This window comes from Pleurodeles waltl, chromosome 12 (genome assembly GCF_031143425.1).
Source record: "Pleurodeles waltl isolate 20211129_DDA chromosome 12, aPleWal1.hap1.20221129, whole genome shotgun sequence".
NCBI lineage: Eukaryota > Metazoa > Chordata > Amphibia > Caudata > Salamandridae > Pleurodeles > Pleurodeles waltl.
In genome coordinates this window covers 2,332,717-2,348,623 of record NC_090451.1, presented here as the reverse complement: position 1 = coordinate 2,348,623, position 15,907 = coordinate 2,332,717, and the positions used below count along the sequence as shown (strand labels likewise).

The 15,907-nt window shown below is 39.6% G+C and overlaps 3 non-coding genes across 3 annotated transcripts; all 3 read right to left on the bottom strand.

Annotated features, from left to right (window-relative positions):
• Positions 1-7,154: 7,154 nt before the first annotated feature.
• On the bottom strand, positions 7,155-7,236 carry TRNAL-AAG (transfer RNA leucine (anticodon AAG)). The gene has a single exon. It is a non-coding gene; the product is annotated as a tRNA-Leu (tRNA).
• Positions 7,237-7,734: 498 nt separating this feature from the next.
• Positions 7,735-7,816, bottom strand: TRNAS-GCU (transfer RNA serine (anticodon GCU)). Its single transcript has one exon. It is a non-coding gene; the product is annotated as a tRNA-Ser (tRNA).
• A 5,231-nt stretch (positions 7,817-13,047) lies between these two features.
• On the bottom strand, positions 13,048-13,129 carry TRNAS-GCU (transfer RNA serine (anticodon GCU)). Its single transcript has one exon. It is a non-coding gene; the product is annotated as a tRNA-Ser (tRNA).
• Positions 13,130-15,907: the final 2,778 nt, after the last annotated feature.

The following is a 15,907-nucleotide window of genomic DNA, read 5'->3' as shown; positions in this document are numbered from 1 at the left end:
ATCCCTAGTCAAGTTAGTAAGCATACTTCTAATCTCATTACTATTATCTGGTATGTAAGCGCAACAATTACACCCATTGAGCAATCTACAAACTCTGCCATTTTTCACTAAAAGAATGTCTAAAGCAAGCCTGTTTTGAAGAGTCATAGCCCCCTCCGCAGCAAGTTCAGTATCCATCAGGAGTATAGCCCCTGAAAAGTTTGTCAGCATGTTATCCTCAATAGTAGACAACTTTCGAATCTTTATGGAGCTCATAATAACTCCCACTGAAGAAATTATCGTCCCAAATATGTCTCCTACTACACCAGCAGCAGTCTCTTTCTTATGTCTAGTACAATGTAATTCAGACAATTTTGGTAACCTTTTGAAATTGTCAAGTTGATATATCTTTGGGAAAACTATCCCCAAATAACATGTCCCATACTATCCCTTTGGAAGACGGTAATAAGCATTAAGTCCACATATATAATGAATCCCGGGGATTGCTGGATCCTGTCCATTTAGCATGAACGTCCATTTACTCTGAAACAAAAACACACGCTTACATTCACTCATTCCCACAAACATATTGTCATAGTATGATTTGGTCTTGGATATGCAAAGCTTTCCTACATGTAGTGCGTCTAAAGCTAACTTCCCTTGTTCTCTAATTGCACTATAACCGTCACTACTAGCAAAGGCCCGTTGCTGTAATCCTTTCTCTAGTTTACCCTTCAATGCCCTTCTTCTCTCTTCCGTGTGATCTAAAAAGCTTTTCTCTACAGGTGTAAGCAAACATGTCAAATTATTGTGGTGTGCATAAGATGTACTAATTGTTAATGTTGCCTGAAAGAATCCTTTAACTAACTTTATCCTATAGTACTTAGCTACCCCACTCACATCCTCTATGATAGGCACATTAGAAAACACAAGATCATGATTTGAGTAAAAATATTGAATCTCTTTCTGGTTATAGAATCTTGTTAGTAACAGACTACAACGTATCCCATATGTTAATGAAAGTCTATGATAGGTAACCCCCTCTTGTACCGAAACAGGAATCTGTATACACACAAAACAATCTTTTGCATCCATTGTGTCAACATACTCACTCAGCAAGCGATAGAAAACATCAGTGGATAGTTCCCCTTTCGAGTTAGTTCCCTCATGCAGGTATCTTGTGTATCCAGCTCAAACCTCTCCCAGGCTGTTAGTGCAGTGGTAGTCTCAGGAATTGTAGCATTGTTAGTCCCACTTTTATCCATTAGTGTCATACTCACAACCACGACCCTAATGAATATTTATTACATGAACCTTTTTTGCAAAAGTATTTGGTTCAAGTAAACTTAACGTGTTGGGATTCGAGCCCACGGCTCCAGAGAGACTGGAGCCTAAATCTAGCCAGTTTAGCCTGCTCAGCCACGCTACCTCACTTCTACAAGCTCACAACTATAGTAACTTGGCCAAACACTGTGGACACCCGCTGTGGTGACTTTGCTATGCGGGGTAACGCAGCATTCACCGACAGTTGAGCGAGTTACAGGTGAAAAGCAAAGTATAATAACTGTCTTCATATAATATATGTCTTTCCTTATTTATTCTTCTTCCCCATTGTATGTTTGCTCTCTGCTTTAGAAACGCGAGCTGTCATCACTGCAAGGAAACGTATCATACAGCGTTCTACTGTTTACACTCACTGAACTTTCAGCATCACAGTGACCCCTCTCGTCGCCGCTATAGTTAGACTTCAACACAGCTGGTTTGTTTACCGATACAATTCTTGTCACCTTAGGTTGTGGTTTTTTAAAATAAGAAGGCTCGGTCCCACTCTCTGGCTACCCTTATATATATACGTCACCACTTTACATAGTCTCACCTCTCGCTATGTGGATCGTAGGTGCTAAGGCAGAGAGTGAGACAGTGATACAGACAAAATACGTTTGTGAGTTGAAAAATACTAGCAGCGGTGGTATTCGAACCCACGTCTCCAAAGAGACTGGAGCCTTAATCCAGTACCTTAGACCGCTCGGCCACACTACCCTGTGCAAACCTGTTTCTGTAAGCTTTCTAAAGTGAGATGTTCTGTTGTATAGGGGAGTTGGAGAATAAGGGTGTATAGCCTGTGAAGTGATCCTAGGAAAGTCAACGCCAACAGCAGCAGGCACGTGATACATTCAGTAGGTCAGGATTGGCCCCGGGCCATGGGAGGTGTCAGGGAGCGCCAGTCCTGAGAGTCCGTAGGAAGACAACCCTTACATTGGCGTCCCGCACGCGCTGCTTCTCTTTCTTTAAGGATAAGGAATCAAACTACCTACGTCCCTCAACTTACTAACCCTCCGCCTCAGTAAAGATTTTGTGATTCATGAGCAGAACCCGGCTGGCGCTGTTTACAGTAATGCCTAAGCACAGTACTCAACTGAGCGGTGTTTCCAAACTGAGCCGTTGTACTGCCGGAAATACCATGGGATATGTCATTTAACTTTCACATAAAATAGGTTTATCCCAGCCCTACCACATACTAAAAACTAAAGATGGAACAATAAACCGACGAGGATGGGATTCGAACCCACGCGTGCAGAGCACAATGGATTAGCAGTCCATCACCTTAACCACTCAGCCACAGATTGTTATGGTAACTTGTTGTCTTCAGCTTTGCTCTATACGACCTTGTTGTCCATCCCTACTTCAGCTTGAATTTATATGTTAAATGTAATGTAATCATGAAAATTACACTTTCCAAACGTGTTCTATCCATATGTGATGTACTATCACACTACCCTCAAATGAGCTAAGATTGCTTTAATTCAGTTGTACGTGGATTTAAAGTGCAATATCATATAAATATTGTACGGTATGGCGCTTTCGAGTCTCTAGGTGTCAGTTATTGGTGGTGTGCTTACATGTCAACATTAGGCAGCAAATAGTACACAATTAAGGAAAACTGCTTTCCCATTTAATGTGCATTGTTCTGCAAAATGTTTTAAGTAGGGGAAAGTAAAACTTAGTTTATAAAACCACCTAAACTGGGAGTATTGCCGCTACAGCTATGACACTTCAGTTTAAAAACGTACGTGCATCAACAAGAAATATTTTTGCGCCAAATAAATTGCTGTCCGACTACTCACGTAATGCATAAAACTGAGGCAGTCGTAATTACAATACATTGAAGTAATATTTTGGTAGTTTTTGTTGACGATGACTCCGCAGCAAGCGATCAGATTACTTTTTATTAGTGAAGGCGCGTCAGAGCCTTGATAAGTAAACTTACAAGGAGACACGCCTAGGTCGATGAACCTTTTAGACCAGGTTCGGGGACTTCCCAGTACGAGATGTCTTTTGGCATCACAAATCAATAGATCAATATCTCAACAACAATCGCAATAACTAATCAGCATGCTAATCAATAACCTTTAATGAGAGTCAATAAAGTGAACACACCATGATCTTTCAGTCATGAATAACCACACCAATTTAGATAAGTGTTAGGATATTTATTTCCCTACTGGTTACAATCTAAAGTCATTTCTGTTAATCTCATCAGCAATTCATCGCATTAGTAACTCTTCAGATTTGCAATTAGAAACGCAATTAATCAATGCATAGAGAATATTCACTCAGTATTAACACATAATTATTAAGAAGCAACTTAGCAAAGTCTCAGTAGTGCATGGTTCAACAAAGCAAGAACTCAGTCATTTGTCTATTTGCGTCAGATTTTAGTGAACACCTTAAATAACCTCGTATTAGCATCAGCATGTTGGGCTTCATGCAAAACAATTTAGCAAACACAAATTTGGAAAACATCTAACTATGGCCTCTATCAAAGAGCGTTGGTACCTAGAAAGAAAAGGCAAACAGACAATTACAATTTTCATCAGATAGTTACCCATCCAACGGATCAGCAAACATCGTCATTCTTCGTCCTCGGGACATCAGTCGTTTGCATCATCAGCAAAGAAAGGACAGGGCAAAGTATCAGTCTGGCATGGCTAAGGAACAAGAACTTCCCTCATATAGAGGAGAAGTAAGTATCAGGTAAGGAATAAGTAAAGGGTGGTTTAGAGTAACAGGGCGAACAAACGGCAAAGTCTCAAACGAAATGGCCTAAATGGCTCAGTAGAATGGCAAAGAATGGCTTGGAGTGGAATGTCCAATAAATGCCTGATTTCTCCTCGGGTCATGTGGTTAAATCAAAACTGTCTAATTTACTCCTAATTCCTCAATGGATAATCATTGGTGCATCGCCATCTCTGTCCAATAATCTTCACCAGAGTTTTACACAAACCACAGTTCTCATGTCGTTGATTGGCCGATGTTATTGACGTTTTCATCGGTTGGAATGTCAGGTAAAAAAAGTTACATTTTACGCTACAGTCAGTAGTTCCATTGTTTTCTCCTACTCCAGGCAGCCTTGCACCTGTTACAAATTACACTGTTGCATTCAGCAAGAATGTCTCCTTGAGCAAGTAGGGTCCCATGAAAAAGAATTTACTACAGCTACACATCTCTAGCTTTTGGGAAAGTACAGTTTCATGTCCTTCAGGAAAATAGCACATTGCACGTTAGAAAAAGACAGTTTAATATGAGACCAGGCAGCTAGGCACAGACCTTCGATAAACTAAGGCCTACTGCTTAATGAACAAACTCCTAATACATAACTCCAATTTTGATATGTTAATACAAATTAAAAAAATTAGTACATAATTAATTCAGCATTAATAACTTTCATTAGTCTTCGTATACACTGGTAGCCACTCCCCGTGGGCACATTTCAAACGTGTGCATTATTTCTACGTTAACACATTTTTTATGCAGCTTCATTACACAATATATTGTAAGCTTTTCATGTTAATATTAATTTTAAAAGACACACTCCAGCAATCCCTCCTCTGATGACTCTTGTCATCACTCAAATCTTCCCTACTAATTTTACATACTAAAATTCCCTCATATCAATCTCTTCCCTTCTTGGTTTCCCCTTTGATCTTGCCCTGAATAATTTTTCCCTTTGTTTTTCTTCCCTCCTCCTATTATTTTTCGCCATCTTCAATTTTATTCTTTTACTAATTTTACATGCCACCCATGATCCAAATAAGCAATCTATAACAATCAATATCCCCTGTATTATTTTAGACAATATCCCATGCCAAATGTTACTAATCCAATTTCCCACTGAAGCAAATCCTTTCCCAACCTTTTTCCAAACACCTGGTTCTTTCAAATCCTTCAAGTCCGTACTATCCCTAGTCAAGTTAGTAAGCATACTTCTAATCTCATTACTATTATCTGGTATGTAAGCGCAACAATTACACCCATTGAGCAATCTACAAACTCTGCCATTTTTCACTAAAAGAATGTCTAAAGCAAGCCTGTTTTGAAGAGTCATAGCCCCCTCTGCAGCATGTTCAGTATCCATCAGGAGTATAGCCCCTGAAAAGTTTGTCAGCATGTTATCCTCAATAGTAGACAACTTTTGAATCTTTATGGAGTTCATAATAACTCCCACTGAAGAAATTATCGTCCCAAATATGTCTCCTACTACACCAGCAGCAGTCTCTTTCTTAAGTCTAGTACGATGTAATTCAGACAATTTTGGTAACCTTTTCAAATCGTCAAGTTGATATATCTTTGGGAAAACTATCCCCAAATAACATGTCCCATACTATCCCTTTGGAAGACGGTAATAAGCATTAGGTCCACATATATAATAAATCCCGGGGATTGCTGGATCCTGTCTATTTAACATGAATGTCCATTTACTCTGAAACAAAAACACACGCTTACATTCACTCATTCCCACAAACACATTGTCATAGTATGATTTGGTCTTGGATATGCAAAGCTTTCCTACATGTAGTGCGTCTAAAGCTAACTTCCCTTGTTCTCTAATTGCACTATAACCGTCACTACTAGCAAAGGCCCGTTGCTGTAATCCTTTCTCTAGTTTACCCTTCAATGCCCTTCTTCTCTCTTCCGTGTGATCTAAAAAGATTTTCTCTACAGGTGTAAGCAAACATGTCAAATTATTGTGGTGTGCATAAGATGTACTAATTGTTAATGTTGCCTGAAAGAATCCTTTAACTAACTTTATGCTATAGTACTTAGCTACCCCACTCACATCCTCTATGATAGGCACATTAGAAAACACAAGATCATGATTTGAGTAAAAATATTGAATCTCTTCCTGGTTATAGAATCTTGTTAGTAACAGACTACAACGTATCCCATATGTTAATGACAGTCTATGATAGGTAACCCCCTCTTGTACAGAAACAGGAATCTGTGTACACACAAAACAATCTTTTGCATCCATTGTGTCAACATACTCACTCAGCAAGCGATAGAATACATCAGTGGATAGCTCCCCTTTCGAGTTAGTTCCCTCATGCAAGTATCTTGTATCCAGCTCAAACCTCTCCCAGGCTGTTAGTGCAGTGGTAGTCTCAGGAATTGTAGCATTGTTAGTCCCACTTTTATCCATTAGTGTCATACTCACAACCACGACCCTAATGAATATTTATTACATGAACCTTTTTTGCAAAAGTATTTGGTTCAAGTAAACTTAAAGTGTTGGGATTCAAGCCCACGGCTCCAGAGAGACTGGAGCCTAAATCTAGCCAGTTTAGCCTGCTCAGCCACGCTACCTCACATCTACAAGCTCACAACTATAGTAACTTGGCCAAACACTGTGGACACCCGCTGTGGTGACCTGGCTATGCGGGGTAACGCAGCATTCACCGACAGTTGAGCGAGTTACAGGTGAAAAGCAAAGTATAATAACTGTCTTCATATAATATATGTCTTTCCTTATTTATTCTTCTTCCCCATTGTATGTTTGCTCTCTGCTTTAGAAACGCGAGCTGTCATCACTACAAGGAAACGTATCACACAGCGTTCTACTGTTTACACTCACTGAACTTTCAGCATCACAGTGACCCCTCTCGTCGCCTCTATAGTTAGACTTCAAGACAGCTGGTTTGTTTACCGATACAATTCTTGTCACCTTAGGTTGTGGTTTTTTAAAATAAGAAGGCTCGGTCCCACTGTCTGGCTACCCTTATATATATACGTCACCACTTTACATAGTCTTACCTCTCGCTATGTGGATCGTAGGTGCAGAAGGCAGAGAGTGAGACACTGATGCAGACAAAATACGTTTGTGAGTTGAAAAAAGCTGGCAGCAGTGGGATTCGAACCCACGCCTCCAAAGAGACCGGAGCCTTAATCCAGCGCCTTAGACCGCTCGGCCACACTACCCTGTGCAAACCTGTTTCTGTAAGCTTTCTGAAGTGAGATGTTCTGTTGTATAGGGGACTTGGAGAATAAGGGTGTATAGCCTGTGAAGTGATCCTAGGAAAGTCAACGCCAACAGCAGCAGGCACGTGATACATTCAGTAGGTCAGGATTGGCCCCGGGCCATGGGAGGTGTCAGGGAGCGCCATTCCTGAGAGTCCATAGGAAGACAACCCTTACATTGGCGTCCCGCACGCGCTGCTTCTCTTTCTTTAAGGATAAGGAATCAAATTATCTACGTCCCTCAACTTACCAACCCTCCGCCTCAGGAAAGATTTTGTGATTCATGAGTAGAACCCGGCTGGCGCTGTTTACAGTAATGCCTAAGCACAGTACTCAACTGAGAGGTGTTTCCAAACTGAGCCGTTGTACTGCCGGAAATACCATGGGATATGTCATTTAACTTTCACATAAAATAGGGTTAACCCAGCCCTACCACATACTAAAGACGGAACAATAAACCGACGAGGATGAGATTCGAACCCACGCGTGCAGAGCACAACGGATTAGCAGTCCATCGCCTTAACCACTCGGCCACCTCGTCCTCGAAACACCCTGTTTCAGGAGTACAAAATATGGTAGCCAAAATGTGTTCTATTAGGTGATAGTTGTCTAAACATAATAAAGAGCATATATTTACAGATTGTTATGGGAACTTGCTGTCTTCAGCTTTGCTCTATACGACCTTGTTGTCCATCCCTACTTCAGCTTGAATTTATATGTTAAATGTAATGTAATCATGAAAATTACACTTTCCGAACGTGTTCTATCCATATGTGATGTACTATCACACTACCCTCAAATGAGCTAAGATTGCTTTAATTCAGTTGTACGTGGATTTAAAGTGCAATATCATACAAATATTGTACTGGTATGGCGCTTTCGAGTCTCTAGGTGTCAGTTATTGGTGGTGTGCTTACATGTCAACATTAGGCAGCAAATAGTACACAATTAAGGAAAACTGCCTTCCCATTTAATGTGCATTGTTCTGCAAAAAGTTTTAAGTAGGAGAAAGTAAAACTTAGTTTATAAAACCACCTAAACTGGGAGTATTGCCGCTACAGCTATGACACTTCAGTTTAAAACCGTACGTGCATCAACAAGAAATATTTTTGCGCTAAATAAATTGCTGTCCGACTACTCACGTAATGCATAAAACTGAGGCAGTCGTAATTACAATACATTGAAGTAATATTTTGGTAGTTTTTGTTGACGATGACTCCGCAGCAAGCGATCAGATTACTTTTTATTAGTGAAGGCGCGTCAGAGCCTTGATAAGTAAACTTACAAGGAGACACGCCTAGGTCGATGAACCTTTTAGACCAGGTTCGGGGACTTCCCAGTACGAGATGTCTTTTGGCATCACAAATCAATAGATCAATATCTCAACAACAATCGCAATAACTAATCAACATGCTAATCAATAACCTTTAATGAGAGTCAATAAAGTGAACACACCATGATCTTTCAGTCATGAATAACCACACCAATTTAGTTAAGTGTTAGGATATTTATTTCCCTACTGGTTACAATCTAAAGTCATTTCTGTTAATCTCATCAGCAATTCATCTCATTAGTAACTCTTCAGATTTGCAATTAGAAACACAATTAATCAATGCATAGAGAATATTCACTCAGTATTAACACATAATTATTAAGAAGCAACTTAACTCAGTAGTGCATGGTTCAACAAAGCAAGAACTCAGTCATTTGTCTATTTGCGTCAGATTTTAGTGAACACCTTAAATAACCTCGTATTAGCATCAGCATGTTGGGCTTCATGCAAAACAATTTAGCAAACACAAATTTGGAAAACATCTAACTATGGCCTCTATCAAAGAGCAGTTGGTACCTAGAAAGAAAAGGCAAACAGACAATTAAAATTTTCATCAGATAGTTACCCATCCAACGGATCAGCAAACAGCGTCAGTCTTCGTCCTCGGGACATCAGTCGTTTTCATCATCAGCAAAGAAAGGACAGGGCAAAGTGTCAGTATGGCATAGCTAAGGAACAAGAACTTCCCTCATATAGAGGAGAAGTAAGTATCAGGTAAGGAATAAGTAAAGGGTGGTTTAGAGTAACAGGGCGAACAAACGGCAAAGTCTCAAACTAAATGGCCTAAATGGCTCAGTAGAATGGCAAAGAATGGCTTGGAGTGGAATGTCCAATAAATGCCTGATTTCTCCTCGGGTCATGTGGTTAAATCAAAGCTGTCTAATTTACTCCTAATTCCTCAATGGATAATCATTGGTGCATCGCCATCTCTGTCCAATAATCTTCACCAGAGTTTTACACAAACCACAGTTCTCATGTCGTTGATTGGCCCATGTTATTGACGTTTTCATCGGTTGGAATGACAGGTAAGAAAAGTTACATTTTACGCTACAGTCAGTAGTTCCATTGTTTTCTCCTACTCCAGGCAGCCTTGCACCTGTTACAAATTACACTGTTGCATTCAGCAAGAATGTCTCCTTGAGCAAGTAGGGTCCCATGAGAAAGAATTTACTACAGCTACACACATCTCTAGCTTCTGGGAAAGTACAGTTTCATGTCCTTCAGGAAAATAGCACATTGTACGTTAGAAAAAGACAGTTTGATATGAGACCAGGCAGCTAGGCACAGACCTTCGCTAAACTAAGGCCTACTGCTTAATGAACAAACTCCTAATACATAACTCCAATTTTGATACGTTAATACAAATTAAAAACATTAGTACATAATTAATTCAGCATTAATAACTTTCATTAGTCTTCGTATACATTGGTAGCCACTCCCCGTGGGCACATTTCAAACGTGTGCATTATTTCTACGTTAACACATTTTTTAAGCAGCTTCATTACACAATATATTGTAAGCTTTTCATGTTAATATTAATTTCAAAAGACACACTCCAGCAATCCCTCCTCTGATGACTCTTGTCATCACACAAATCTTCCCTACTAATTTTACATACTAAAATTCCCTCATATCAATCTCTTCCCTTCTTGGTTTCCCCTTTGATCTTGCCCTGAATAATTTTTCCCTTTGTTTTTCTTCCCTCCTATTATTTTTCGCCATCTTCAATTTTATTCTTTTACTAATTTTACATGCCACCCATGATCCAAATAAGCAATCTATAACAATCAATATCCCCTGTATTATTTTAGACAATATCCCATGCCAAATGTTACTAATCCAATTTCCCACTGAAGCAAATCCTTTCCCAACCTTTTTCCAAACACCTGGTTCTTTCAAATCCTTCACGTCCGTACTACCCCTAGTCAAGTTAGTAAGCATACTTCTAATCTCATTACTATTATCTGGTATGTAAGCGCAACAATTACACCCATTGAGCAATCTACAAACTCTGCCATTTTTCACTAAAAGAATGTCTAAAGCAAGCCTGTTTTGAAGAGTCATAGCCCCCTCCGCAGCAAGTTCAGTATCCATCAGGAGTATAGCCCCTGAAAAGTTTGTCAGCATGTTATCCTCAATAGTAGACAACTTTTGAATCTTTATGGAGTTCATAATAACTCCCACTGAAGAAATTATCGTCCCAAATATGTCTCCTACTACACCAGCAGCAGTCTCTTTCTTATGTCTAGTACGATGTAATTCAGACAATTTTGGTAACCTTTTCAAATCGTCAAGTTGATATATCTTGGGAAAACTATCCCCAAATAACATGTCCCATACTATCCCTTTGGAAGACGGTAATAAGCATTAAGTCCACATATAATATAAATCCCGGGGATTGCTGGATCCTGTCCATTTAACATGAACGTCCATTTACTATGAAACAAAAACACACGCTTACATTCACTCATTCACACAAACACATTGTCATAGTATGATTTGGTCTTGGATATGCAAAGCTTTCCTACATGTAGTGCGTCTAAAGCTAACTTCCCTTGTTCTCTAATTGCACTATAACCGTCACTACTAGCAAAGGCCCGTTGCTGTAATCCTTTCTCTAGTTTACCCTTCAATGCCCTTCTTCTCTCTTCCGTGTGATCTAAAAAGCTTTTCTCTACAGGTGTAAGCAAACATGTCAAATTATTGTGGTGTGCATAAGATGTACTAATTGTTAATATCGCCTGAAAGAATCCTTTAACTAACTTTATGCTATAGTACTTAGCTACCCCACTCACATCCTCTATGATAGGCACATTAGAAAACACAAGATCATGATTTGAGTAAAAATATTGAATCTCTTCCTGGTTATAGAATCTTGTTAGTAACAGACTACAACGTATCCCATATGTTAATGACAGTCTATGATAGGTAACCCCCTCTTGTACAGAAACAGGAATCTGTGTACACACAAAACAATCTTTTGCATCCATTGTGTCAACATACTCACTCAGCAAGCGATAGAAAACATCAGTGGATAGTTCCCCTTTCGAGTTAGTTCCCTCATGCAAGTATCTTGTATCCAGCTCAAACCTCTCCCAGGCTGTTAGTGCAGTGGTAGTCTCAGGAATTGTAGCATTGTTAGTCCACTTTTATCCATTAGTGTCATACTCACAACCACGACCCTAATGAATATTTATTACATGAACCTTTTTGGCAAAAGTATTTGGTTCAAGTAAACTTAAAGTGTTGGGATTCAAGCCCACGGCTCCAGAGAGACTGGAGCCTAAATCTAGCCAGTTTAGCCTGCTCAGCCACACTACCTCACATCTACAAGCTCACAACTATAGTAACTTGGCCAAACACTGTGGACACCCGCTGTGGTGACCTGGCTATGCAGGGTAACGCAGCATTCACCGACAGTTGAGCGAGTTACAGGTGAAAAGCAAAGTATAATAACTGTCTGCATATAATATATGTCTTTCCTTATTTATTCTTCTTCCCCATTGTATGTTTGCTCTCTGCTTTAGAAACGTGAGCTGTCATCACTGCAAGGAAACTTATCACACAGCGTTCTACTGTTTACACTCACTGAACTTTCAGCATCACAGTGACCCCTCTCGTCGCCTCTATAGCTAGACTTCAAGACAGCTGGTTTGTTTACCGGTACAATTCTTGTCACCTTAGGTTGTGGTTTTTTAAAATAAGAAGGCTCGGTCCCACTGTCTGGCTACCCTTATATATATACGTCACCACTTTACATAGTCTCACCTCTCGCTATGTGGATCGTAGGTGCAGAAGGCAGAGAGTGAGACACTGATGCAGACAAAATACGTTCGTGAGTTGCAAAATACTGGCAGCGGTGGGATTCGAACCCAAGCCTTCCAAAGAGACTGGAGCCTTAATCCAGCGTCTTAGACTGCTCGGCCACACTACCCTGTGCAAACCTGTTTTTGTAAGCTTTCTGAAGTGAGATGTTCTGTTGTATAGGGGAGTTGGAGAATAAAGGTGTATAGCCTGTGAAGTGATCCTAGGAAAGTCAACGCCAACAGCAGCAGGCACGTGATACATTCAGTAGGTCAGGATTGGCCCCGGGCCATGGGAGTTGTCAGGGAGTGCCAGTCCTGAGAGTCCGTAGGAAGACAACCCTTACATTGGCGTCCCGCACGCGCTGCTTCTCTTTCTTTAAGGATAAGGAATCAAACTATCTACGTCCCTCAACTTACCAACCCTCCGCCTCAGGAAAGATTTTGTGATTCATGAGCAGAACCCGGCTGGCGCTGTTTACAGTAATGCCTAAGCACAGTACTCAACTGAGCGGTGTTTCCAAACTGAGCCGTTGTACTGCCGGAAATACCATGGGATATGTCATTTAACTTTCACATAAAATAGGGTTAACCCAGCTCTACCACATACTAAAAACTAAAGACGGAACAATAAACCAACGAGGATAGGATTCGAACCCACGTGTGCAGAGCACAATGGATTAGCAGTCCATCGCCTTAACCACTCGGCCACCTCGTCTTCCAAACACCATGTTTCAGGAGTACAAAATATGGTAGCCAAAATGTGTTCTATTAGGTGATAGTTGTCTAAACATAATAAAGAGCATATATTTACAGATTGTTATGGTAACTTGTTGTCTTCAGCTTTTCTCTATACGACCTTGTTGTCCATCCCTACTTCAGCTTGAATTTATATGTTAAATGTAATGTAATCATGAATATTACACTTTCCAAACATGTTCTATCCATATGTGATGTACTATCACACTACCCTCAAATGAGCTAAGATTGCTTTAATTCAGTTGTACGTGGATTTAAAGTGCAATATCATACAAATATTGTACTGGTATGGCGCTTTCGAGTCTCTAGGTGTCAGTTATTGGTGGTGTGCTTACATGCCAACATTAGGCAGCAAATAGTACACAATTAAGGAAAACTGCCTTCCCATTTAATGTGCATTGTTCTGCAAAAAGTTTTAAGTAGGAGAAAGTAAAACTTAGTTTATAAAACCACCTAAACTGGGAGTATTGCCGCTACAGCTATGACACTTCAGTTTAAAAACGTACGTGCATCAACAAGAAATATTTTTGCGCTAAATAAATTGCTGTCCGACTACTCACGTAATGCATAAAACTGAGGCATTCGTAATTACAATACATTGAAGTAATATTTTGGTAGTTTTTGTTGACGATGACTCCGCAGCAAGCGATCAGATTACTTTTTATTAGTGAAGGTGCGTCAGAGCCTTGATAAGTAAACTTACAAGGAGACACGCCTAGGTCGATGAACCTTTTAGACCAGGTTTGGGGACTTCCCAGTACGAGATGTCTTTTGGCATCACAAATCAATAGATCAATATCTCAACAACAATCGCAATAACTAATCAGCATGCTAATCAATAACCTTTAATGAGAGTCAATAAAGTGAACACACCATGATATTTCAGTCATGAATAACCACCCCAATTTAGTTAAGTGTTAGTATATTTATTTCCCTACTGGTTACAATCTAAAGTCATTTCTGTTAATCTCATCAGCAATTCATCTCATTAGTAACTCTTCAGATTTGCAATTAGAAACGCAATTAATCAATGCATAGAGAATATTCACTCAGTATTAACACATAATTATTAAGAAGCAACTTAGCAAAGTCTCAGTAGTGCATGGTTCAACAAAGCAAGAACTCAGTCATTTGTCTATTTGCGTCAGATTTTAGTGAACACCTTAAATAACCTCGTATTAGCATCAGCATGTTGGGCTTCATGCAAAACAATTTAGCAAACACAAATTTGGAAAACATCTAACTATGGCCTCTATCAAAGAGCAGTTGGTACCTAGAAAGAAAAGGCAAACAGACAATTACAATTTTCATCAGATAGTTACCCATCCAACGGATCAGCAAACAGCGTCAGTCTTCGTCCTCGGGACATCAGTCGTTTGCATCATCAGCAAAGAAAGGACAGGGCAAAGTATCAGTATGGCATAGCTAAGGAACAAGAACTTCCCTCATATAGAGGAGAAGTAAGTATCAGGTAAGGAATAAGTAAAGGGTGGTTTAGAGTAACAGGGCGAACAAACGGCAAAGTCTCAAACTAAATGGCCTAAATGGCTCAGTAGAATGGCAAAGAATGGCTTGGAGTGGAATGTCCAATAAATGCCTGATTTCTCCTCGGGTCATGTGGTTAAATCAAAACTGTCTAATTTACTCCTAATTCCTCAATGGATAATCATTGGTGCATCGCCATCTCTGTCCAATAATCTTCACCAGAGTTTTACACAAACCACAGTTCTCATGTCGTTGATTGGCCCATGTTATTGACGTTTTCATCCGTTGGAATGTCAGGTAAGAAAAGTTACATTTTACGCTACAGTCAGTAGTTCCATTGTTTTCTCCTACTCCAGGCAGCCTTGCACCTGTTACAAATTACCCTGTTGCATTCAGCAAGAATGTCTCCTTGAGCAAGTAGGGTCCCATGAGAAAGAATTTACTACAGCTACACACATCTCTAGCTTCTGGGAAAGTACAGTTTCATGTCCTTCAGGAAAATAGCACATTGCACGTTAGAAAAAGACAGTTCGATATGAGACCAGGCAGCTAGGCACAGACCTTCGCTAAACTAAGGCCTACTGCTTAATGAACAAACTCCTAATACATAACTCCAATTTTGATATGTTAATACAAATTAAAAACATTAGTACATAATTAATTCAGCATTAATAACGTTCATTAGTCTTCGTATACATTGGTAGCCACTCCCCGTGGGCACATTTCAAACGTGTGCATTATTTCTACGTTAACACATTTTTTATGCAGCTTCATTACACAATATATTGTAAGCTTTTCATGTTAATATTAATTTTAAAAGACACACTCCAGCAATCCCTCCTCTGATGACTCTTGTCATCACACAAATCTTCCCTACTAATTTTACATACTAAAATTCCCTCATATCAATCTCTTCCCTTCTTGGTTTCCCCTTTGATCTTGCCCTGAATAATTTTTCCCTTTGTTTTTCTTCCCTCCTCCTATTATTTTTCGCCATCTTCAATTTTATTCTTTTACTAATTTTACATGCCACCCATGATCCAAATAAGCAATCTATAACAATCAATATCCCCTGTATTATTTTAGACAATATCCCATGCCAAATGTTACTAATCCAATTTCCCACTGAAGCAAATCCTTTCCCAACCTTTTTCCAAACACCTGGTTCTTTCAAATCCTTCAAGTCCGTACTATCCCTAGTCAAGTTAGTAAGCATACTTCTAATCTCATTACTATTATCTGGTATGTAAGC